Genomic DNA, 27,086 nt, shown 5'->3' with positions numbered 1-27,086 from the left:
TCTTGCCATTATTTGGTGCCATCATGTCCTTGTTTCAAAGGATGCCACATAATATTCCCCATGCAATACTGTGCCTGTCCTTATGCCTGACCAATAGCTTCTATAATCGCTGCTATTCACAGGAATGCTAAATCTGCTCGACATGGCCCCCCGGGCTTGTTACCAGTGGGCGGAAAGGGTGGGGGGCTGTTTTTGATCTTTGAGGGCCGGTTTAATTACTAAGGGCTGGTTTTACAGCAGTGCTGCAATATTACCCCCGGTAACAAAAGCGGCAGCGGTGACGCTAGTACCCTGAACTTCCCAACCTCCCCTTCCCCTCTTCCCAGACCGAGTTACTCACCCAGTCAAGCAGGGTTGGTTTCTACACCCAGTCCGTCCGTGCCATTCGGGTACAACCATCCAAAATGACTTCTGAACAAGGATGTAAGCCCTTCTATGTGCACACATAGGGTTTCTCTTGAGGAGAGATGAACTAGTATAGGGTCAAACAGCGCAACAATGCATACTGCGACAACGGAAGATCTTCTAACAAAAAATAAGGCAAGTTGGGACACATTTGAACTATACAACCAGGAAAAGATCGCCAAAACGTTAGCGGAACTTAGACCAAACAACCACTACCAAGACCCGCTACCGGCAAAATGTGTAAGAGAAATCAGCCACACTCTAGTTCCGACCTGGACTGAGATAATAAATGCCTCACTTGCACAAGGGACCCTCCCTGACTGCCTAAAAATGGGGCAGGTAGTTCCCATCATCAAAAAACCGACAGCGGATGCAACAGACCCGAATAACTATCGACCAGTGACCAACATCCCTTTACTGGCCAAACTTATTGAGAAATGCGTGCAAGGCCAACTGAGTCAACACATCGCTAAGTTCTCACTACTAGATGACTGCCAATCTGGTTTCAGAACAGGACACAGTACTGAAACTGCGATATTACATATTGTTGATGACGCCTTACAAGCCCTTGACCAAAATCATGCGTGCCTACTGATCCTACTAGACTTGTCATCAGCATTTGACACGGTAAATCATGAGATACTGATGACCAGACTACAAGACAGGATGGGTTTATCTGGAAACGTACTGAAGTGGTTTAACTCCTTCCTGCAGAACAGGACTCAGCTATTCCTGGTCAACCAAGCAATTTCCTCTCCGTGCCCTAACACAATAGGGGTCCCTCAAGGTTCAACGCTATCCCCAGATCTATTCAACTTGTATGTAGAACCTCTCACAGAGATTCTTCGGAAATCACAGATCTCCTACCACATGTACGCAGACAACACGCAAATATACATGAAGATTGCCTGCAGTGATGACATTGACCTTATGAATGAAACTCTAAAGAGAGCGTTGCAATGGCTAACAGCCAATCACCTGAAACTGAATGCCAATAAAACAGAATTCCTGTTAATCTCACCGACAAGGAGTCACACAGAGGCAAAGGAATGGGCGAAATTGGTGACTGCGCTTAACTGCACTCCGACCCTAGTTAATTCAGCCAAATCACTAGGAATTACACTAGACGAGAACCTAGACATGAAAGAACACATCAACTCAATGGCCAAGAGCGCCCGTTTCCACTTGAACTATCTAAGAAAACTGAAACCCTTTATCTCAGAAGCAGATCTAAAACTTGCTATCCAATCGCTAGTTATCTCGAGGATCGAATATGGCTGCACTACGTTAGCTGGCCTACCGAAAACATCCACTGCACCACTAAAAGCCTGTCTCAACACAGCGGCAAGACTCATCACGGGAACGAGGAAATTCGATCACATATCTCCTCACCTGAAGGCACTAAACTGGTTACCCTACGATGCTAGAATTAAAATGAAGATGGCCTGTATCACACACAAAGCGGTCCACTACAACACGCCGAGATATCTAGCCAAGAAAATTAAGCTATCGGGAGGTAACAGATCAACTAGAAGCGCTAAAGAGTTGCTACTGCGGCCGGCCTTCTTCCAGAAAAAAAAGACCTATGACCGAGCTTTTTCGGGAGCCGCCCCCAGAGTCTGGAATTCACTCCCTCCTTGCATCAGGAAGATTCAAAATATTGCAGCATTTAAAAGGGAACTGAAAAGCCACATGATGAGTAAATACCCTACATAGAGATGCCCACAGACCAGTGGTATGAACATTTCCGCCAAAGAGGACTGGAGTCATCATGAATAATCGGAAGACCAATAAGACAAATGACTGATTCCACTCAAGCCTCGGCTTTACACTCTATTGCTACCTCATATTTAGGTGATACCTGCACTATGTCTCACACCCAAAGATATTACCCCTACCTTAACTGTTAATATTTATGATCGTTGCAACTAGCTATACCCATTCTACTTTTATTGCTAATTACTCTGATATTGATCTGATAATAATATACAATCCTACCTCATCGAACTCGACTGGATGACTATGACACAACCTAAACCATATGCACCGCTTAATGTTAATCGCTCAGGCGTTAGGAATATATTTATCTAATCACCCTAGATAGCATATTGCCTCCTACCTCCATATCTGTTTTTGCTGCTATAATTGCTACTATAATGTCAATTTGTAATCTTCTATGTTAATATGTAATCCTCTACCTAATCACCCTAGATAGCATACCGCCTTCTACCTCCATATATGTTTTGCTGCTATAATTGCTACTATAATGTCAATCTGTAAGCTCATATGTTAAGCGCTCTGATACCCACGGGTCTTGTTCGCGCTATATAAAACACTATAAATAAATAAATAAATAAATAAATAAATACTGGGCCTGCCTGACCAGTGGCGGCTTGCTGTGGAAGTGCTGCGGGGCGGCTGGGCGGGGGAGGGGCCGAGTTGACAATGCAGCACTCATAAGGTAAATTGTTTTATCTATTTTATTACTTACCTTACTCCTGTCCGTCGTATGTCAGACTCCTCTACCTCCCACCCTGTCCCTCCCTGCCTCACCACCCTGCAGCACTCCCAGGGCGAGCCGCCACTGCGTCTGACCTACCTTTAACCAGTTTCATGTATGAACAAGAACTTGTTGACCCTTCTTAAAGGCTTCAAATAATGTAGGCTGCCTCCAAAACAATCTCAACCACTCAAGGGCCCTGCATTGTCGCAATGCATGCCCAGTAATAGGAAGAGGAGCCATATGATAAGCAGGGTTTCCCTCATTCGCTCAATAAAAGGGTCATGCAGATGAGGACCCTCTCCTCTTTCCATCTGGCAGTGGATGGTCACCAGTGGTTCTATGGCTATCACAGAAGGGGCATCAAGATGCCTTCTTTTGTTAGATTTAAACAGATTGGTAAATAAACCATTTACACTAAAATTGCATTCTTAGAAATTAATAGTTTTGACAAATGGTTTTAAAATTCTTTAAAATATGGCAGCTGTTGCTTAGATTTTGACCACATCCCCTGAATTCAGAGACATCTTTATCCTTGTCTTGCCGTCATGGGCAAGTTTGTCACACGAGGGAAGGAATAAAAACTGTTCACAAAGTAGAGATAAATGCACACATGCAAGCATGAAATGTGGAGTTATCTCAAATTCACCTTCACGGAAATAACTTCTGGCATTTCTCGGAATCGAAGGTCATGCTCCCTTATCCTCGAGTATTGGTAACTAAACTTAGAATCATACATTCTCTTCTTATTTAACGGTATCTTACCTCATCATACTGTACAACAGCATGCGATTCACAGGAGGCACTGCAGTATTAGATATAAAAGTATAAAATCTGCTCGACAAGCAAGTTAATTGAGCCACTGCTATAGTTAATGATTCAAAGAAAAATCAACCTTAAAATGCTAACCCTGCAATCCAAAATGAATATGGCACAGAACCTTCATTCCTTTACACAATTCTCCATTAATTATTTATGTTTTTTTTAGTTCAAAAGGTTTATTGGCATTAAAAAGGTATATGAAGAAATAAATACAGTGACAAATGCTACAAGGGATGGAAATCGAGGATAATGGAGCAAAGCAACAAACCAAGAGATAAGTATTTCATAAAAAACATGGTAAATATGAGAAATATGGTAATGGACCGGGAGGAAGGAAAAACAAAACAAAAGGTACTAAGAGCCATTCAGAGTATCACTGTGATAACAAAGTCAAAAGTGAAAGAGAGAGAAAGGAAAGAGAAAGATAGAGAAAGGAAGAAAAAGAGGTAGAGAAAGAGAAAGGGAGAAAAGAGAGAGAGAAAGGATCCACTGTAGTGCTACATAAAAAGAAAGAATATCACATCAGACATCAGACAAACTCCGCAAAGGGATATTGATCTACCAGCCCGTTTTTAGCAAGCTCCATGTATGTATCCAAGGCTCCCCAAACACCGCTAGAAACAGCTGGGGAGAGATGAGCCTCCGCCACTGAGGAATGCGCACTCCGTAGAAAGGACACCCATGCCCACCAGGTGTGATAAGAGATAGAGGAGAAGGATTTCCATTCCATAAGAATCACTTTAACCGCTACAGTCAGTAAAAGATCCAGTAATTGCAAATCTAAAGACTCTAAATGTATCGGATGACGGGAGGCCAAAGGACCCAACAGAATCATGGGGAAGGAGAGTTGGAACTTAGTGTTAAAAATCAACATAAGATGTTTATGTATCAGATCCCAATAACTTCGTAAAAGGGAGCATTAAAAAAAAATATGAATAAAATCCCCAGGGGCTAGCCTACAGCTCCAACAAAGATTATTCTCCTTCAGGCGTAGAGTATGCAGGCGGACTGGAGTCCAATGGAGAAGATTAATGGAAAAGAGTTTGGACTGGATTAAAGAAGGGGCAATGTTGTTAAGTAAGGAGTGCTTGCCAATCAATTGCCAAGTGTCAAAAGAGATGTGATTAATGAGGTCCTGATTAAAGTGACGTGACCACTTTTGCTGCGTAACAGTAGATGAGATAGATGGGGTTGAAGATAAAAATGTATAGATCTTAGAAGCCACATGACCAGATCTAAGCCATATATGAAGTAACTTAATAGAGGGAGAGTCTGGAGCTAAACGTAGTTTAGAGATAGCCACTTTAATTTTTAAGAAAGTATAAAAATCTAGATTAGAAAGAGAAAAGTGTTGGGCCAAGGATGAAAAAGGTAATGGATCATTATTGGAATGATAGAGATGTTTGACTAAGGTAACCCCTTTGGAAGCCCAATAGGTCATGGAAGCGGAATCAATAAGAATTTTGATGCGAGGGTTACGCCATAAGGAAGACCACCTCGATTTATGGATGGGAATAGCAACTTTCTTATCAATGGAACGGACCGCCGCAATGGTGTCCAGAATGATAGTACGAGAGAAAGGTATAAATAGAGTGGAAGAAGTCAGAAAGGACGAAGGTGGTAAGGGAGAGGAAAGACTTTGCTCAATCAACATTCAGGAGGGTATATGTCCAGGGTTAGAAGAGAACCATAAAGCCCCCTGTGCGGCTAAAAAGGCAGTTTGATATCTCTCCCAATCAGGAAAGTTGCAGCCCCCTCCATCATAGGGTTTGCGCAGATACTTGTATGCAAGTCTAGATCTTTTATCGTTCCATAGGAACTTAGAAGTGACGGAATCAATGTCATGAAAAAAGGAAGAAGAGAGTTTAACCGGGAGCATAGAGGACACAAAATTTATGATAGGTGTGATCATCATTTTCAAGGTTTGAAGACGCCCCCACCAAGAAATATGTTTAGGTGACCAGGTATCCAAAAGATGACGGACTTTAATGAGAGTTTGTGCCTCATTATAGAGAACCAGATCGTGCAGAGTGCTGCAAAACCAGATCCCTAAATATTTAAGGTGTTTGGATTGCCATTTAAAGCCAGCTGTACCCATATGTGCTGGGAAACAATACGCATTTAAGGGGAACAATTCTGTTTTGTCTTTGTTAAGGGTATACCCAGATACCTTAGAAAAGAGATCGATAGTGTCCGTAATAGCGGGAATAGCCAGCTCAATGTCGTCCGAGAAGATAAGGACATCATCTGCATATGCAGCTGTCTTAATACAGGAGGAACCAAAAGTAAAACCTTTGACATTCGGATGTAGATCAATAAGCCGAAGGAGCGGATCAATGGATAACAGAAATAAAAGTGGGGATAGAGGACAGCCCTGTCTCGTGCCCTGACGAAGATGAAAAAAAGAAGAGGTAGCCCCATTAACTCTAATATTCGCTCTAGGTTGGGCGTAGAGCGACATAACCATATTAATAAAGGAATCACCAAGATTATGAGCACGAAGGATGGCATGTAAGAAGGGCCAGGAAACTTTATCAAAAGCCTTCTCGGCATCAAGAGCCAGAGCGGCTGCTGGCAGGGTAGAGCGCTTTGCAGCGCCCAAAATATGACAGAAGGTACGAATGTTGTCCCTAGCTAGCCTAGTTTTGACAAACCCGGCCTGAGAAGGATGTACGAGCTGGGGGATAAAAGATTCCAGACGTTTGGCGAGAATCTTTGCAAAAATCTTAGCTTCCATGTTAAGAAGGGAAATAGGGTGAAAATTTTTGGGATCAGAGTGATCTTTACCTTCTTTTGGTATTACTACAATCGTAGCGTCAGCTGCTGAGCCTGAAACAGAGCCATCACGGATAAAAGTATCAAAAAGGGATTTAAGGCGAGGGATCACAGAGGGTAGAAAAGTTTTATAGAACGCAATAGGAAAACCGTCTGGTCCAGGAGCCTTGCCAGAGCGTGTAGCAAGAATAGCAGAAGATATTTCCTGCAACGAGATAGGACAGCCTAATTAAACACTATCTGCGGAGGGGAACGATTGAATAGGAATAGTTCGTAAGAATTCCTGATATTGGTCAAAGGAAGCTTGATTAGTAGGGGTGTACAAATTACCATAAAAATCCCGAAAAACGTCAAGAATTTCAGACGGCTGAAATTTTGGAGTGCCGGATGCATCAGTGATGGAAGAGATTTGAGAAGATTTAAAATTAGAATCCTGGTATTTCAATGTAGCAGATAGAATTTTACCAGCTCTGTTTTTCATAAGCGTTTAGATTTTTGGGCTTGAACTCCAATATGAGTTCTCTTGGTGACTATCGAATTATAGGAGTATTTTAAGTTCTTAATGGTTTGCAAGAGTTGGGGATCCTTCGAACTACGAAAAAGAAGTTTGTTCTGTTTAATGGAATCCGCTAATTCCTGCAGTTCTTTCTTGATGTCCGCGTGTCTCTTCACCATACATTTGATAATATGACCTCGAAGTGTGCATTTGAAAGCATCCCACAAGACAATGGGGGAGCCGACCGAACCTTCATCATCAGAGAAGAAATTAGCATTCTCTTCCTGTAAGGCCAAGACTTGAGGTACATCATGAAGAATCTCAGTGTTCATCTTCCAAGAGCGAGGGCGCTGTGAAGGGGTCAGATGTAGGAGAGAAAAGGAGACAGCTGCATGGTCAGAAACAAGGATAGGATGATTATGTGGAGAAGACGAGAACGGAACAAGAGACAAGTGAACTAAGAGATAATCAATACGAGAGAAACTAGAATGAGGAGAGGAAAAGAAAGAAAAATCACTGCCATTAGGATTGTGAAGGCGCCAGATATCCTGAAGTGTATGTACAGAGCACATAAATGTAAATTGATACTTGTATGGCGCACTACTCACCCGCAAGGGTCTCAAGGCGCTTGTACGAATACCGCTGTGGAACCCATCCTGGCTTTACCTGTGAGGTGTCCACTCCTGGGCACCCCCAAGGTGGAGGCCAGGCATCCTTAGCGTTGTGGGGGCCGTTGTGGAGATTAAGCAAGCTATTGCCCAGAGTTGCAGAGTGGGACTCCATGATTGGAATAGGCACCGAGGCGAGAATTATCAGGTCCGTGGAATTTTGAGCCCAAGACCCGCCGAGGCGGGGAATTGAACCCTGGTCCTGGGCTAGACCTCTGCATCTGGGTCTGCCGCTCTAACCATTGAGCCACACTTCTCCATTTTCTCCATTGTTTGTGCGCTTTAGGAGGGTGGAATGAGAAAGCTGAGCTTCTGTCTAATAGGGGGTCTAGTGGTAAATTAAAGTCGCCTCCAACAATTAAATTACCTTGATGTGGAGTATCAGCTAGTTTCTTGGTAATCCCATGCCAGAAGGAAGGATCGTCATTGTTTGGAGCATATATATTCAAAAAATAGAGATCACTTTGACCATTAGAAAGTCTAGACAACAACCAACGACCTTCCGAATCATGTTCCGCTGAAATCACTGATAAACCTGAAGTTTTAGAAACCAGCGTAATCACACCGTTTTTCTTGCCCATGGCATCAGAACACATTACATCCAGGACCCAATCTTTCCTCAGAAAAAGCGCCTTCTTATAGGAAACTTTTGTTTCTTGAAGTAGCACCAAGTCCGAGGAAAGAGATTTACAGTAATCCAAAATTTTGGCTCGTTTCACCGGGTGATTCAACCCTCTAACATTAAGGGACAAAATGTTCAAACCAGGCATAATCCCACAAAGTTCCAAAATCCGTAAAACATTGATGAAAGAGGTGACAGACCACACAGTAAATTAAATATAGACAGAGACGATAAAGACACCATAAGATAGTAGCACCAGCAGAAGATCCAGGAAATAAGAGAAGAGGAAAGAGAAAGGAGAGAGGAGAAGAGCGCGATAAAGGAGAGAGAAAAGAGAGAGAGGAAGAGAAAGAAAACAAAAGCAGCAGGGGGAGGACCATTAAGGGCCAAAGTCATACACGCGGGGACATGAAGGGACAAGCAAGAGGGGCAGCCAGGAAAGGTATAGAATAGATAAATAAATCCCCTAATAGAGATAAAGGTAGACAGAAGGGCATAAAAGATCAGAGAGTTCAGGAACCCATGTAGAGTAGAAGCAAGCAGATGAAAACTGAAGAATAAGAAAAGTTACAAAGTAAGAGAAGTAGGTGAACAAGAAAATACATCAAAAGCGCGAGGGATAGAAAGTGGGATAGTATCGCGCCGCCATTTCGGATACTAATGCGCATGCGCATTAGTATCCGAAATGGCGGCGGCGCGAATCCAGGGACGGCGAGAGGGAGCCCCGGGGACGCGGCGGACAAGGTAAGTGTCTTTAAAACCTTTCTATCCTTTTATTTACATATTTAGGGAGGGCGGGAGGGAGGCGGGCGGTGCGTAGTGGGGCTACGCGGAGTGCGCGGGTGGGCGTAGTTTTGCACCCACTTTGCGTAGCTCCGCGGAGCCCCACTCCGCACACTACGCCCAGGGTTAGTTAATATAGTGTCCAGAGTGGAAGTGGAATCCTCCTGTGAGAACTCAGGTGTAGGAGATGTTTGCTTAAGCCTCTTCAAAGCACTCTTAGAATCCTTTGTGGTAGGAGAAGGACCCATGTTGTCAGCCATACGGAGAGGTAGCCAGAGAATGCATAGGAACCTCCGTATCTCTTGCAGGAACACACCTCGTGCAGTCAGGCGGGCCACTAATAATTAGTGTCCAAAGATGAGAGAAGTGAAATTCATCACCATTAATAACACCAATCGTAATCACCGGTGAATAGAAGCAGGTTCTGAAGAGAAAAACGCGAGCGACGCCACCAGGCTCAAAATGGCGGACGCCCACGAAGTTCCGTGAGCTGCACCTCCGACGACAAAAAATATAAGTTCCTGATTGCGAGGAGTGGTGAGACGCCTGTCAAATTGGTCACGGCATAATCCCAAATCGAAAATGCCGGGTACAGACAAGAAATGCCGCCTCAGGGGATGAAAAAGTCGTCCTGACAGCCGCAAGTGTCCCGGAGTTCAAACACGAACCGCCATCTCGCAGCAGCGCGCAAGCCACGCCCCTTAATTATTTATGTTTTTAAATGGAGAGGTCTTCATGACAGGGTACAAAAAGTGACTAAATAACTAAATCGAAAAAACAATGTAAATAACTTTTTGCATTGCCCTTAGAACCATACTTCTGCTTGCCTCTAAGGACTCTAATTAGCAGGCATTAATAATATCAAAATTAATAGTACTCAATTTACCGACCTTTGAAGGATAAGTCAGCCTTGCTGATGTTCGAATCAGTGACCTAATGATCCCCAATTCCTTCATTGACAAGTTGAACTCCTAGAAGTAAGCTAGAGGTGAAGAAGTCTTGTTTATTCTAACAACACTGGTCCTCTTAGTTTCAAAAGATGGTTCCAAATAGGGTCTTTAAAAATCTCAAGTAAGCTGCCAATGCTAACGTATGGAGACCAGATGAAAGCACCATAAACCAAGACAGGGAGTGTGGCCATCTCATGTGGTCGAGTCGGAGTTTTCAGGGAATATTCCATTATTGCCCTTTTAAATCAAGTAACTACTTCCTCAGTAGTTGTGCTGCTTTAGTTTAACTCAATCGATCAAACGTGCATACTACAAGGTAGATTAGTGTCTGTCCTAAATTTGGGTGGGAACATATTAGATTAACAAATACAAAATGCAGACCGCGAAGTATGATGTGAACGATAAGGAGTCCACATGCATCAATGAGTATATCGAATTTTCGAAAGCAAAACAGAAGACAAGTACTAAAAAAAATTACACAAAATAGGAAAAATCTCGACTTTTCTCATACTAGTTTCTCTTCACATAATATGTGTCACCAAAATAGAGGCAGTAGAGTCTGGACTGACTACTCTGCCACTCTGGTATTTTCCCAGTGGGATGAACACTAGTGCACTGCTTTCAGATTAAGACTTGTTCCATGACCCAATCATGCTCACATTTCTCCATTCTAGCTGCAGCCTCCTGCAGGTTGGGGATGGTATGAACATGTATCTTTCAAGGCTGGTCTTGGTTTCCAGTCCGGCCCTGGACACAGCACGAGCAGGATGTGCAATAGGGTACAGGTGGAATTTTGGGAGAGAAAATATGAAAATCGAAACGATATTTTCAGGTTCAGTGAAAAAAGATTGGGATAGAATGTTTCCAACTTAAAACAAATGAATAAAGCCATTGGGAATCTGATGATGAGTCTGGTGTCAATATGTCAGTACTGTGACGTGGATGTCAGATGATGAGGAAATAAGTCGCTCTTCCAGTGCGGCTCCCACCCTGTGTCCGAACAAGGTGCCCTTTTTAAAAAAAAATTTTTTTTACTTGCAACCGGCCAGTGCCATCGCACCCCACAGCTTGTTCCAAAACACCTCCAACCCTTCATCAGACAGGTGGACTCCGTCGCTTGCGTAGAGCTCGGGGCGGCCCGGGTGGATGAGCCCGTGCCTCACACTTTCCATAACGTTGACTCTGCAGAATTTGCTTGAGGCTATGTTCAGCTTCCTCCTGGAATTTTCCACTGCTCTCTTTGATTCTGCCCCACGCCATTCCTGTCTGCTGATGAGCTCCGACCATATGACAGCCGTATTCCTGAATGACCTGGCCGTCTCTGTGAGGTCTCTCTGGATGTCATGGAGGAGCGCCTTCCTTCCCCTGCTCACCCGGTCATTCCCCTCCAGGTGGATGATCAACACATAGGGGAGCCAGGGTGTGTCTGCCCGAACTCTCTCCAGCGCCGCCGGTAGCTGCTCCCATCTCATCCCCGGCCTGCCCAACCACCGGATGCATGTGTCCACCGGCCTTCCTTTCTGTTTGCAGCCTCGCTGCTGCCACCAAGACTGCATCCTGGAAACGAACGAATGGCCCACCACCAACACCAGCCGTGGTCTCTTCCCTGCTGGAGTAATGTTCACAATAGTCAGTTCGCTGTTGGGGTGGTGCCACCGAGACCCCTCGTGACGAGCAATTGATTTTTACACCAGGTGGGGCCTAACGTATGCCGGGAATGCGCGGGACCGCCATCTACCTACCGCTTTTATCCCTGCCTCTAACATCCCGTGATGAGCTGCTGACGTGGCAGCCCCAATCCTGAAAGAGTGTGACCCGAAAGATGCAGGAGGGAGACCTGCTTTGCCTAGGGCCAAGCGCATTACCGGTGTGAATTGGAATTTACTTAGATGGCTGCCATCCTTGTGTCTGAAGAGTGGCCCCTCCCCCACTGGTCGGACTGTCATGAAAGCCTGCAGGCAACATACCACACAATACCTCGGGTCCTCGATGGAGTGCAGCCGGATTGTGCTCCCTGCCCCAGCTTGGTCAGTCTTGGAGCGCTGTAGCCGAATCTCAATCTGGGCCCCTTGTGGTGTTACGTCCCTAGCTTGTAAGCAATCTTCCGTGGGCCCACCCCTGTTTGGGGCCACCAGTTCGCTGATGCGGAAGGCCCGAAGAATTCAGTGGCAAAGGCTGCTCTAAACAGGCTGAGCTCAAATGTGTGACGCCTCGCAGGGCCTCCAGCAGGAGAGCCAGCTTTGATAAATCTATTGGCCGTCTGCTGTCCTTTCTCGTGCCCTCGGCGCGCCTCCAGCCCTTCATGGCTGCCTTGACGTAGTGCGACGCCGCTGGGTCGTGCCCTGCTGCTAACTTGGTGAAGTGTGTCACTGTTGCTAGGTGTGCCTGGGCCCAGGATCTTGATGTTTTACTGTTGTATGCCCACAGAATGAACCACTCCACTGCTGTACCTGTTGCCCCTGCGTCATCCAGGCTCTGTATGCCCCCTATCTGCATCACCGTACTCACATACTTCCTGTATCTCTTGGCTGCCTCGGGGGTGAGGGCTTGGTTTACCAGCATGGCGTGGTCTACCCCGACAGGTCCCACAGGTGCACCGGAAAAGGGGTCATGTCCTGATCTGCCCTGGGGCCCAGCTGCCTGAATCTGTCCATCTGTGCTCTTGAAAGGGCATCCGCCAACTCGTTCTCCACCCCTGGTACGTGTCGTGCCCTCAGGTCTATGTTGCCTTCCAACTGTAATTTAACCAAGTGACGCATTAGTGTCAGTATCTCTGGGCACCTGGCCGCCCCTTTGTTGATACATTGTACTACCCCTTTATTGTCAGACCAGATTGTGAGTTTCATTTTGCGCAGCTCGTGTTTCCAAATAGAAAAAGCCACCACGATGGGGAATAGTTCGAGAAATGTTATGTTCCCCGTTTTGCCTGACTTGTGCTAGTCGCCTGGCCATTGCCCCCTGCACCATTTGCTGCCCAGGATGGCCCCAAAGCCATGGATGCCGGCTGAATCTGTGAAAAGTGCAATCTGCCTGCATGTCACACATCCTTCCCTCCAGATGAGGATCCCGTTATAATTCTTCAAAAATGAGTCCCACATCTGCAGGTCCTGCTTAACACCCGCTCCTAACATAACATGGTGGTGCTTGTGTGTCATGCCTGATGTCAGCTGGGTCAGCCGCCTAGCGAAAACCCTGCCTGCCGGGATCACCCTTGCTGCAAAATTGAGCTTACCAATCAGCCCTTGGAGCTCCCTGAGTGTCGCTTTTTCTTTTCCACACAGGTTCTTAATATCCTCCCTGAATTCAGTCACCTTCGCCTCTGGCAGCCTGGAGGTGCCTTCTATGGAGTCCAGCTCTATCCCTAGAAACGTGATTGTTGTCGCCGGGCCCACTGTTTTCTCTGCTGCCAGCGGGACACCTAACTCTTTGGCTAAAGCTTGGAATGCAGCTAATGTCCAGCCGCATTAGTCAGTTGCGGCCGGGCTTGTGAACAGGAAGTCATCCAGGTAATGGAGCTTCCCCCCTTCCTGGTGCCTGGCGTGAAGGGCCCACTCCAGGAAAGTGCTGACTGTCTCAAAGTATGCTCAAAACACTGAACAACCCATGGGTAAGGCTTTGTCAAGTAGAGCTCCCCCTCCTACTGAAAACCCAAGAGGTGGAAACTGGATGGGTGAACTGGAAGGAGGCGGAATGCCGATTCTATGTCAGCTCTTGCCATAAGGGCCCCGTGGCCCGCTGCCCGTTCTAGGTCAATGGTGTGGTCCACTGTGGCGTAGCCTACTGAGCAGGCCTCGGGGCTGATCCCGTCGTTAATGGATGTCCCCTCGGGAAATGACAGATGATGAATTAATCTAAATTGGCCTGGCTCCTTCTTGGGCACCATCCCCAATGGCTAGACCACTAGCCCTGCGTGCAATTGGAGAGGCAAGGGACCCTCTATCCTGCCCAATGTTTTTTCCTTTTCTAACTTCTTGGAGACCACCTCATGGTGTTGGAGGGCAGATTTTAGGTTCTTTGCCCCGCCTAGCGGCGGGGTGCCATTGAACGGGATAACAAATCCCTCCTCAAATCCTTTCACTAGTGTTGCGGCGTCAGCTTTGTTGTGGTACATGTTTGCAAGCCTGCGTAGCTGTTTTGTGTTGATGGGGGACCTAGCTAGGCTGTATTGTTGAAAATCCCCTGGACTCCCCCTGCACTCAGCTGTCACCTTACTGCTTTTTCCTTTTCTCTTTTTTGTCTCTCCCTTGGTCGCCTTTGCGCTTTCACCCAACAGCCGGGTGCCCTCCCCCAGAACTGGAGCAAACGTGTAGGAACTTGCACGAAGACCCCCATGAACATTCGTTGGCCTCATATTTCCAGCACATAGCTGCCCCTCCCCGTGGTGGCGAGGCCTTCCATGTGTTGTGTGCTCTGTTTTTCTGGAAAGTTCTAATTTTTCCCTTGTGAAAGCGGGTACGAAAGGGCTGCTCACTCCTCCCTGCCCAATGCCTGGTCTCCTTGGCAATCATCATCTTGTGGATGAAACCAGACACATCTCCCTCATTCCATTCCATCTCTGGATGGGTCTGCATCTTTAAACGGAACCCTTTATCATACTCCAACCAAATGTCCCTGGGGAACTGCCTCTGCTCATTGTGTATGTTAGATTCATAGAGCCAAAGATCTGTGGCGCAGCGCGGGAACTTCTCCACAATTATGCAGGCCATGATCCTAAAAGCGTCTAGCCAATTGTCAAAAGTACGCTCTTTCCTTTCTTTCCTCCTTTCTCTTCTATCCTCCTCCTTCTTGTCACAGGCTGTCAGGTCTAGCCCGTCCAATTGGATCTATAACAATGTAAATATGTCTATAAATTCCTTCTTCCAAATTCTCTCCTTGACTGACAGGGGTATCAGACTAGCTAGCCCCATGGCCCTGGTTGTTAAGGACGCGGCGCCGGGGGAGGGCCGTGCATAGGGCTCTTGTGCCAGGAGAGCAAGTGGTGGGCCGTCGGTTGGGCCACCCCAGCCTGCTACTGGTGACCCTAAACCCCCCTGCCCCCCTGGCGCGCCTTGTCCCCTCAACTGTGCTTGTCGTGCCCACCCTGGGTCTATCAGGTGCCACGGTAGGCCAGAACATTCCTCATCCCCGGGGTCGCTAGCGCTCCCTTCCCTCTGCGTGTTCCACCGTTGCAGGATGAGAGGTGTCATGGCTTTTACGCATTCCTGCACAATAGTGCTATATGCTCCCCACTTGTCACTGCCGTCTCCATCCCGCCTCCTGGTCCTTCTGTCCTTGGGTTGTCTACAGGCGGGGGGGCTTTCTTCTTCCGCTGTGTTTTCTTTGCTGCTGCTGCTGCCTCTTTAAGCTTGGCTAGGCGTCTTCTCTGTCGCTTTTGTGTTGGCTCCTCCGCTTCCACTGGCGGTTGACTGCTCGGTCCTCCTCCAGCACCCTGACCCAAGTGTGACTGCAGCCACTCTGTTCCATGCACCTCGGAGGCTGCCCGGATCTGCTTCAACAGCTCCCCCAATTCCCTCCTACTGCTCATGCTGTTGGGCGTGTGGGGGGGCATGCTCCTGCCTTGCTGCGAATATATCCCGGGTGGGGTGCTGCCACCTGAGTAATGCACCAAATGTAGGGTTCAATAAGATCGCTGCCGGGATGCTGCTCACTGCCCCCACCTAGTTCTTCAAACGCCTGCCAGTTGCAATGTGGCACGGGGGGGGGACCGACTCCGGGCCGTCAGCCGATGCCTTACTTCCTTGCCAGTCCAGTTCACGCCCCCTGGTGCTGGGCGGCGACGGGCGAGGGTGCACGAGATTCCTAATGCCCTCTTTATGACGCGCGCCGAGCGCGGGTCGTGCCTTTAGAGATTACCGGGATTTCCGGCAACCACAGCGCGTCACTCTTCCGAGGTCGCTTGCTTTCTCTTGTGGCCGCCCCCAGACTCCGGGCGTGAGGGAGTGCTGCTGCCGAGTGGGGGGACGGGCACCGGCTTCTCCTCTCCCTTTGTCAGCTCCTTCTTCATTCGAGGATCCAAGACGCTCCGGGCCCGTCACAACCTCACTGCCCCGGAACTGCTCGGCAGATCGAGTTTCTGCTTCCTGCTTTTTGACGAGGTGTGCGAGCAGGGGACACGCTGCGGGTTCCCGCCTCCACCTCATCCCTCCTTTAGCGCCCGAGGACACAAGAAAGCTCCGGGCCGTCACAACCTCACTGCACCGGAGCTGCTCGGCAGGTCAGCTTTCTGTTTTTGCTCGCTGACGATGTTTGCCCCGGGGGCCTCCAGCGTGCACAGCGTCCCGGATGGCTGCGTCCCTGCTCACCTCTGCCCCGGACTCGTACCTCAGCGCGGCACTGTCCACGCCGCATCCAGGTACAGCTACTTCGACGTGCCTCAGCGAGAGAGCGGGGAGGAAGGGGCTGCGGGTTCTTCGTCCGTTCGGTTGCCGCTCGGGCAGTGCTTCGCCTCGAATTCCGGCCGCTTCCTGGTACACAAGATTCTCTCGCCGTGCTGCCGCTGCCCCTGGTCCAAGATGCCAACTGGACCGGGGCGTGGTGTTTTTATGGCCCCTCTCTTTGCATCCACGGCTAGCTGGCCCTCTTCCCTATTGGGGGATTTGTCCCCCGCACTGGCCCCATTGGCCGCTGGGCGAGGCGCCCACTTGGCGTGGCTAGCGGGGGGCAAAAGGGGGGCAGCATGGACTTTCCCGCTTCTGGGAGCGCCCAGAACCAGTTTCCTTCTGGGGGCCTGGCGTGTGTTAAGGCGCCGGCCTTCGAGCCCCCTGCGGGGGTGGCCTCTGCGATAATCGTCATAAGCGCCGAGGTCAGGAGAGGGAAGGTGAAAGAGCCCAATTTGGTTTAGGTAATTGGGAGCTGGCTGACATTCGTAGAACAATCTTTATTTGAAAAAGTAAGAGGTTTTCATTCCTCTTGAAGTAAGCCCTCGGGAAAATAAAAAAAGATAAAGGTGATTGAAGATACCTAAATATTTAAAATGTTAAAACATATGTAAAGCATAGACGGCCCACACAGATGATGTGCATAAAATGTGCTTATAAAAGGTCTAGGTACAGTACTTGATGATACCCTAATTTTTACACTTTCCGAGCAGCGATTAAGTAAAACTCTTTCTTTAAATTACGGGTCTCAAGATAACCTATGAAGATAATGATCTTATGAATCCTGTGGATGTGTGCACAGGGAATATGTGAAGACCGTTTTCGTAAAGACATTGACAAGCCAAGATGACCCTTCCCTGAAAGTGCCACAATGTTTGGACCATCAGATCCTCGCGAGAACACTTATTACTCAACAATAATCTTACAATTTCTAAATAGCTTTTCAGCACCAAACCTACAACACAAATCGTTAACTACTTTCAAGAAAAACCGAACACATTTATTTTGTGAGGAAGCCACCTTGAGCATGCCATACTTTGAATGGAGAACCAAGCAGACTCCAAGATACCAGTCAGAAATTTCCCGAGTTACCCCTACAAACTGAACTGCTAGTAGTTCAAATGCAGAACTCCAAATCAGAGTCAAGCTTCTCGTCCTGGGAAACTCCACTAATTTGAAAATCCAGAAAGTTCCACCAGTCCCATCTGAGTGGGAGGAAGATTGATTGCCTATTGCTACAAAATGTCCACTAGGACCCTCCTCCTTTCACTAGGGCTCAGAGAACAGTGTTTCTTCCTTGCTTATGTGCATTTGGCTCGCCATTCTTCTGCACATCCTCCTATACGAATTCAAACAAGGTTGTTTTTTGATGGACACGTCTTGCCATTATTTGGTGCCATCATGTCCTTGTTTCAAAGGATGCCACATAATATTCCCCATGTGATATTGTGCCTGTCCTTATGCCTGACCAATAGCTTCTATAATCGCTGCTATTCACAGGAATGCTAAATCTGCTCGACATGGCCCACCGGGCGTGTTACCAGTGGGCCGAAAGGGCGGGGGCCTGTTTTTGACCTGTGATGGCCGGTTTTATTATTAAGGGCTGGTTTTGCACTAAGGGCTGGTTTTGCAGCAGTGCTGCAATATTACCCCCTGTAACAAAAGCGGCAGCGGTGACACTAGTACCCTGAACTTCCCAACCTCCCTCCCCCTCTTCCCAGATCGGAGTTACTCACCCAGTCAAGCAGGGTTGGTTTCTATACCACAGTCCGGCTGTGCTGCTCGGGTACAACCATCCAAAATGACTCCAGAACAAGGATGTAAGCCCCTCTAGGTGCACACAGAGGGTTTCTCTTGAGGCCAGATGAACTAGTAAAGGGTCAAACAATGCTTACTGGGCCTGTATGACCAGTGGCTGCTCGATGTGGGAGTGCTGCGAGGTGGCTGGGTGGGGGAGGGGCCGAGTTGGCGGTGCAGCGCTCGTAAGGTAAATGGTTTTATCTATTTTATTACTTACCTTACTCCTGTCCGTCGTATGTCAGACTCCACTACCCCCCACCCTACCCCTCCCGGCCTCACCCCCTGCAGCACTCCCAGGGCGAGCCGCAACTGCGTCTGACCTACCTTTAACCAGTTTCATGCATGAACGAGAACTTGTTGACCCTTCTTAAAGGCTTCAAATAATGTAGGCTGCCTCCAAAAGAATCTCAACCACTCAAGGGCCCTGCATTGTCGCAAGGCATGCTCAGTGATAGGAAGAGGTGCTATATGATAAGCAGGGTTTCCCTCATTCGCTCAATAAAAGGGTAATGCAGATGAGGACTCTCTCCTCTTTCCATCTGGCAGTGGATGGTCACCAGTGGTTCTATGGCTATCACAGAAGGGGCATCAAGATGCCTTCTTTTGTTAGATTTACACAGATTGGTAAATAAACCATTTACACTAAAATTGCATTCTTACAAATTTATAGTTTTGACAAATGGTTTTAAAATTCTTTAAAATATGGCAGCTGTTGCTTAGATTTTGACCACATCCCCTGAATTCAGAGGCATCTTTATTCTTGTCTTGCCGTCATGGGCAAGTTTGTCACACGAGGGAAGGAATAAAAACTGTTCACAAAGTAGAGATAAATGCACACATGCAAGCATGAAATGTGGAGTTATCTCAAATTCACCTTCACGGAAATAACTTCTGGCATTTCTTTGAATCGAAGGTCATGCTCCCTTATCCTCGAGTATTGGTAACTAAACTTAGAATCATACATTCACTTCTTATTTAACGGTATCTTACCTCATCATACTGTACAACAGCATGCGATTCACAGGAGGCACTGCAGTATTAGATATAAAAGTATAAAATCTGCTCGACAAGCAAGTTAATTGAGCCACTGCTATAGTTAATGATTCAAAGAAAAATCAACCTTAAAATGCTAACCCTGCAATCCAAAATGAATATGCCACAGAACCTTCATTCCTTTACACAATTCTCCATTAATTATTTATGTTTTTAAATGGAGAGGTCTTCGTGACAGGGTAAAAAAGTGACTAAATAACTAAATCAAAAAAACAATACAAATAACTTTTTGCATTGTCCTTCGAACCCTACTTCTGCTTGCCTCTAAGGACTCTAATTAGCAGGCATTAATAATATCAAAAATAATAGTACTCAATTTACCGACCTTTGAAGGATAAGTCAGCCTTGCTGATGTTCGAATCAGTGACCTAATGATCCCCAATTCCTTCATTGACAAGTTGAACTCCTAGAAGTAAGCTAGAGGTGAAGAAGTCTTGTTTATTCTAGCAACACTGGTCCTCTTCGTTTCAAAAGATGGTTCCAAATAGGGTCTTTAATAATCTCAAGTAAGTTGCCAATGCTAACGTATGGAAACCAGATGAAAGCTCCATAAACCAAGACACGAAGTGTGGCCATCTCATGTGGTCGAGTCAGAGTTTTGAGGGAATATTCCATTATTGCCTTTTTAAATCAAGTAACTACTTCCTCAGTAGTTGTGCTGCTTTAGTTTTACTCAATCAATCAAACGTGCATACTACAAGGTAGATTAGTGTCTGTCCTAAATTTGTGTGGGAACATATTAGATTAACAAATACACAATGTAGACCACTAAGTATGATGTGAATGTTAAGGAGCCCGCATGCATCAATGAGTATATCGAATTTTCGAAAGCAAAACAGAAGACAAGTACTAGAAAAAATCACACAAAATAGGAAAAATCTCGACTTTTCCCATACTAGGCTTCTCTTCACATAATATGTGTCACCAAATTAGAGGCAGTAGAGTCTGGACTGACTACTCTGCCACTCTGGTATTTTCCCAGTGGGATGAACACTAGTGCACTGCTTTCAGATTAAGACTTGTTCCATGACCCATTCATGCTCACATTTCTCCATTCTAGCTGCAGCCTCCTGCAGGTTGGGGATGGTATGAACATGTATCTTTCAAGGCTGGTCTTGGTTTCCAGTCCGGCCCTGGATACAGCACGAGCAGAATGTGCAATACGGTACAGGTGGAATTTTGGGAGAGAAAATATGAAAATCGAAACGATATTTTCAGGTTCAGTGGAAAAAGATGGGGATAGAATGTTTCCAACTTAAAACAAATGAATAAAGCCATTGGGAATCTGATGATGTGTCTGGTGTCAATATGTCAGTACTGTGACGAGGATGTCAGATGAGGAGGAAATAAGTCGATTTTCCAGTTTCTTATGTTTTTAAATTATAGAAATATATGCAGTGGATTGCATTTTTTATAAGCTTAACTAGTTACTACTCACCATTCTTTGCTTCAGAGCAGGAGTATATCCTTCCATGGATGCTCTTTGATTTGTCAAATGACTGCCTATAAAGAAAAACATACTTTTGTAAATAATGGTACCAATATATTGTATATTAGTAGTACGTATTACAGAGACGGCATCATACGTTCAACTTTATACAAACTCTTTTTAACTTTCTTTATTTTTATAGAGTTCGGAAAAATAAATTACATAATTCATAGCAATACGCAGTAGAAAATACTATCAATTGTGTTCTAAAATTGTCTGCAATTGTTTCAAAAGTAATTTGGTTATCGATCAATTAAAGGACAATTAATAAACACCAAAATGTCAAAACACCTCAAAGCATAATCAAGAGACAACAAATGATATGATAGTCTGAAAAAAACTCTACAGGGCATATTATCTAGGAAGTGGCGGTGAGAGGCGTTAGCCTCCTTGGCTCAATGCCTCTCATCGCCTTGGCATTTTGCTTTTTCCATGTGTGCTGCACAAGGTAGCACACATGGAAAAAGCAAAAACAAGGAGAAATTAAGCATTTCTCTCATTTCGCCACCATAAGACCAGGATTTTCCTGGTCTTAAGTTCGGTGCTACCACCTATTATCGCCTCTCTTGATAATAGGTGGCAGCGTCAAAGTGAATAGGCATTGCGGTGGAACGCCCACCGCAACACCCACTGTACGCCCCTTTCACGCTAATTCTAGCGTGAAAGGGGCCCTATTACCAAGGCAGCGTTAAGCCACTTAACGTGGCTTTTAGCCACGTTATGTGGTTTAACGTTGCCTTGGTAATAGGTCGCTGACCCTTTCGCCGCCACAACGTCACAAAAAGTGACGTTGTGGTGGCGATAGGGGCTTAGTAATATGCCCCAACCAGTGATAAATTCCCAGTCTTCCAAGAATACCAGCTAGCTAGCTAACAATGTCTGTAATAACATAATTTCATATTAACATTGGTCATATTACACTTTGCTAGTGATCAATATTACCTGTGCTAATTACCACTGTAAATGTAAACTAATGCCAGATAGTCCCTACTCGGACAGTGAAAATAACAACAGCTAGAAATAAATGTATGGATTGAAATAAAAAAAACGATGGGTAAAACTGCTCTCCACTCGTTAACTGAGAATATAGTGAAGATAACTAGCTAACACACCAATCTCTAATGACAGGTTAAATTATTGGCGCTATTTAAGACCAGCTCTGAGCTGATCCTATTTTTGGTGATAAATGCTACAATTATTAAGGTATTAGTTCTTGCAAAGAAAAATCTTTGGCCAATGGATTTTCCATTGGTTGTAAAGAAACCACTTGTGTTATTTCCACAGTATTCCAGCAGTAAATTAACAGAGGTTTTTCTTTGCAATTGTATCAAAAACATTTTTTTTAAAAAGGGCACCTTGTTCGGACACAGGGTGGGAGCCGCACTGGAAGAGCGACTTATTTCCTCATCATCTGACATCCACGTCACAGTACTGACATATTGACACCAGACTCATCATCAGATTCCCAATGGCTTTATTCATTTGTTTTAAGTTGGAAACATTCTATCCCAATCTTTTTTCACTGAACGTGAAAATATCGTTTCGATTTTCATATTTTCTCTCCCAAAATTCCACCTGTACCCTATTGCACATCCTGCTCGTGCTGTGTCCAGGGCCGGACTGGAAACCAAGACCAGCCTTGAAAGATACATGTTCATACCATCCCCAACCTGCAGGAGGCTGCAGCTAGAATGGAGAAATGTGAGCATGATTGGGTCATGGAACAAGTCTTAATCTGAAAGCAGTGCACTAGTGTTCATCCCACTGGGAAAATACCAGAGTGGCAGAGTAGTCAGTCCAGACTCTACTGCCTCTATTTTGGTGACACATATTATGTGAAGAGAAACTAGTATGAGAAAAGTCGAGATTTTTCCTATTTTGTGTAATTTTTTTTAGTACTTGTCTTCTGTTTTGCTTTCGAAAATTCGATATACTCATTGATGCATGTGGACTCCTTATCGTTCACATCATACTTCGCGGTCTGCATTTTGTATTTGTTAATCTAATATGTTCCCACCCAAATTTAGGACAGACACTAATCTACCTTGTAGTATGCACGTTTGATCGATTGAGTTAAACTAAAGCAGCACAACTACTGAGGAAGTAGTTACTTGATTTAAAAGGGCAATAATGGAATATTCCCTGAAAACTCCGACTCGACCACATGAGATGGCCACACTCCCTGTCTTGGTTTATGGTGCTTTCATCTGGTCTCCATACGTTAGCATTGGCAGCTTACTTGAGATTTTTAAAGACCCTATTTGGAACCATCTTTTGAAACTAAGAGGACCAGTGTTGTTAGAATAAACAAGACTTCTTCACCTCTAGCTTACTTCTAGGAGTTCAACTTGTCAATGAAGGAATTGGGGATCATTAGGTCACTGATTCGAACATCAGCAAGGCTGACTTATCCTTCAAAGGTCGGTAAATTGAGTACTATTAATTTTGATATTATTAATGCCTGCTAATTAGAGTCCTTAGAGGCAAGCAGAAGTATGGTTCTAAGGGCAATGCAAAAAGTTATTTACATTGTTTTTTCGATTTAGTTATTTAGTCACTTTTTGTACCCTGTCATGAAGACCTCTCCATTTAAAAACATAAATAATTAAGGGGCGTGGCTTGCGCGCTGCTGCGAGATGGCGGTTCGTGTTTGAACTCCGGGACACTTGCGGCTGTCAGGACGACTTTTTCATCCCCTGAGGCGGCATTTCTTGTCTGTACCCGGCATTTTCGATTTGGGATTATGCCGTGACACACAGGTTCTTAATATCCTCCCTGAATTCAGTCACCTTCGCCTCTGGCAGCCTGGAGGTGCCTTCTATGGAGTCCAGCTCTATCCCTAGAAACGTGATTGTTGTCGCCGGGCCCACTGTTTTCTCTGCTGCCAGCGGGACACCTAACTCTTTGGCTAAAGCTTGGAATGCAGCTAATGTCCAGCCGCATTAGTCAGTTGCGGCCGGGCTTGTGAACAGGAAGTCATCCAGGTAATGGAGCTTCCCCCCTTCCTGGTGCCTGGCGTGAAGGGCCCACTCCAGGAAAGTGCTGAATGTCTCAAAGTATGCGCAAAACACTGAACAACCCATGGGTAAGGCTTTGTCAAGTAGAGCTCCCCCTCCTACTGAAAACCCAAGAGGTGGAAACTGGATGGGTGAACTGGAAGGAGGCGGAATGCCGATTCTATGTCAGCTCTTGCCATAAGGGCCCCGTGGCCCGCTGCCCGTTCTAGGTCAATGGTGTGGTCCACTGTGGCGTAGCCTACTGAGCAGGCCTCGGGGCTGATCCCGTCGTTAATGGATGTCCCCTCGGGAAATGACAGATGATGAATTAATCTAAATTGGCCTGGCTCCTTCTTGGGCACCATCCCCAATGGCTAGACCACTAGCCCTGCGTGCAATTGGAGAGGCAAGGGACCCTCTATCCTGCCCAATGTTTTTTCCTTTTCTAACTTCTTGGAGACCACCTCGGGGTGTTGGAGGGCAGATTTTAGGTTCTTTGCCCCGCCTAGCGGCGGGGTGCCATTGAACGGGATAACAAATCCCTCCTCAAATCCTTTCACTAGTGTTGCGGCGTCAGCTTTGTTGTGGTACATGTTTGCAAGCCTGCGTAGCTGTTTTGTGTTGATGGGGGACCTAGCTAGGCTGTATTGTTGAAAATCCCCTGGACTCCCCCTGCACTCAGCTGTCACCTTACTGCTTTTTCCTTTTCTCTTTTTTGTCTCTCCCTTGGTCGCCTTTGCGCTTTCACCCAACAGCCGGGTGCCCTCCCCCAGAACTGGAGCAAACGTGTAGGAACTTGCACGAAGACCCCCATGAACATTCGTTGGCCTCATATTTCCAGCACATAGCTGCCCCTCCCCGTGGTGGCGAGGCCTTCCATGTGTTGTGTGCTCTGTTTTTCTGGAAAGTTCTAATTTTTCCCTTGTGAAAGCGGGTACGAAAGGGCTGCTCACTCCTCCCTGCCCAATGCCTGGTCTCCTTGGCAATCATCATCTTGTGGATGAAACCAGACACATCTCCCTCATTCCATTCCATCTCTGGATGGGTCTGCATCTTTAAACGGAACCCTTTATCATACTCCAACCAAATGTCCCTGGGGAACTGCCTCTGCTCATTGTGTATGTTAGATTCATAGAGCCAAAGATCTGTGGCGCAGCGCGGGAACTTCTCCACAATTATGCAGGCCATGATCCTAAAAGCGTCTAGCCAATTGTCAAAAGTACGCTCTTTCCTTTCTTTCCTCCTTTCTCTTCTATCCTCCTCCTTCTTGTCACAGGCTGTCAGGTCTAGCCCGTCCAATTGGATCTATAACAATGTAAATATGTCTATAAATTCCTTCTTCCAAATTCTCTCCTTGACTGACAGGGGTATCAGACTAGCTAGCCCCATGGCCCTGGTTGTTAAGGACGCGGCGCCGGGGGAGGGCCGTGCATAGGGCTCTTGTGCCAGGAGAGCAAGTGGTGGGACGTCGGTTGGGCCACCCCAGCCTGCTACTGGTGACCCTAAACCCCCCTGCCCCCCTGGCGCGCCTTGTCCCCTCAACTGTGCTTGTCGTGCCCACCCTGGGTCTATCAGGTGCCACGGTAGGCCAGAACATTCCTCATCCCCGGGGTCGCTAGCGCTCCCTTCCCTCTGCGTGTTCCACCGTTGCAGGATGAGAGGTGTCATGGCTTTTACGCATTCCTGCACAATAGTGCTATATGCTCCCCACTTGTCACTGCCGTCTCCATCCCGCCTCCTGGTCCTTCTGTCCTTGGGTTGTCTACAGGCGGGGGGGCTTTCTTCTTCCGCTGTGTTTTCTTTGCTGCTGCTGCTGCCTCTTTAAGCTTGGCTAGGCGTCTTCTCTGTCGCTTTTGTGTTGGCTCCTCCGCTTCCACTGGCGGTTGACTGCTCGGTCCTCCTCCAGCACCCTGACCCAAGTGTGACTGCAGCCACTCTGTTCCATGCACCTCGGAGGCTGCCCGGATCTGCTTCAACAGCTCCCCCAATTCCCTCCTACTGCTCATGCTGTTGGGCGTGTGGGGGGGCATGCTCCTGCCTTGCTGCAAATATATCCCGGGTGGGGTGCTGCCACCTGAGTAATGCACCAAATGTAGGGTTCAATAAGATCGCTGCCGGGATGCTGCTCACTGCCCCCACCTAGTTCTTCAAACGCCTGCCAGTTGCAATGTGGCACGGGGGGGGGACCGACTCCGGGCCGTCAGCCGATGCCTTACTTCCTTGCCAGTCCAGTTCACGCCCCCTGGTGCTGGGCGGCGACGGGCGAGGGTGCACGAGATTCCAAATGCCCTCTTTATGACGCGCGCCGAGCGCGGGTCGTGCCTTTAGAGATTACCGGGATTTCCGGCAACCACAGCGCGTCACTCTTCCGAGGTCGCTTGCTTTCTCTTGTGGCCGCCCCCAGACTCCGGGCGTGAGGGAGTGCTGCTGCCGAGTGGGGGGACGGGCACCGGCTTCTCCTCTCCCTTTGTCAGCTCCTTCTTCATTCGAGGATCCAAGACGCTCCGGGCCCGTCACAACCTCACTGCCCCGGAACTGCTCGGCAGATCGAGTTTCTGCTTCCTGCTTTTCGACGAGGTGTGCGAGCAGGGGACACGCTGCGGGTTCCCGCCTCCACCTCATCCCTCCTTTAGCGCCCGAGGACACAAGAAAGCTCCGGGCCGTCACAACCTCACTGCACCGGAGCTGCTCGGCAGGTCAGCTTTCTGTTTTTGCTCGCTGACGATGTTTGCCCCGGGGGCCTCCAGCGTGCACAGCGTCCCGGATGGCTGCGTCCCTGCTCACCTCTGCCCCGGACTCGTACCTCAGCGCGGCACTGTCCACGCCGCATCCAGGTACAGCTACTTCGACGTGCCTCAGCGAGAGAGCGGGGAGGAAGGGGCTGCGGGTTCTTCGTCCGTTCGGTTGCCGCTCGGGCAGTGCTTCGCCTCGAATTCCGGCCGCTTCCTGGTACACAAGATTCTCTCGCCGTGCTGCCGCTGCCCCTGGTCCAAGATGCCAACTGGACCGGGGCGTGGTGTTTTTATGGCCCCTCTCTTTGCATCCACGGCTAGCTGGCCCTCTTCCCTATTGGGGGATTTGTCCCCCGCACTGGCCCCATTGGCCGCTGGGCGAGGCGCCCACTTGGCGTGGCTAGCGGGGGGCAAAAGGGGGGCAGCATGGACTTTCCCGCTTCTGGGAGCGCCCAGAACCAGTTTCCTTCTGGGGGCCTGGCGTGTGTTAAGGCGCCGGCCTTCGAGCCCCCTGCGGGGGTGGCCTCTGCGATAATCGTCATAAGCGCCGAGGTCAGGAGAGGGAAGGTGAAAGAGCCCAATTTGGTTTAGGTAATTGGGAGCTGGCTGACATTCGTA

The 27,086-nt window shown here is 47.3% G+C and overlaps 1 protein-coding gene across 1 annotated transcript in view; it reads right to left on the bottom strand.

The window, feature by feature from the left end:
• SLC16A12 (solute carrier family 16 member 12) overlaps positions 1 to 27,086 on the bottom strand; it is a 1,078,196-nt gene that overhangs the window by 302,200 nt on the left and 748,910 nt on the right. Inside the window, exon 7 of the mRNA XM_078642924.1 lies at positions 20,690 to 20,754. The gene's annotated coding sequence lies outside the window, so the exon portion shown is untranslated. The remainder of the gene's footprint in view (positions 1 to 20,689; positions 20,755 to 27,086) is intronic.

This window comes from Lissotriton helveticus, chromosome 5_1, assembly GCF_964261635.1.
Source record: "Lissotriton helveticus chromosome 5_1, aLisHel1.1, whole genome shotgun sequence".
Lineage (NCBI taxonomy): Eukaryota > Metazoa > Chordata > Amphibia > Caudata > Salamandridae > Lissotriton > Lissotriton helveticus.
Note: the sequence above shows the minus strand (reverse complement) of the source record. Positions and strands in the feature narration are given on the sequence as shown.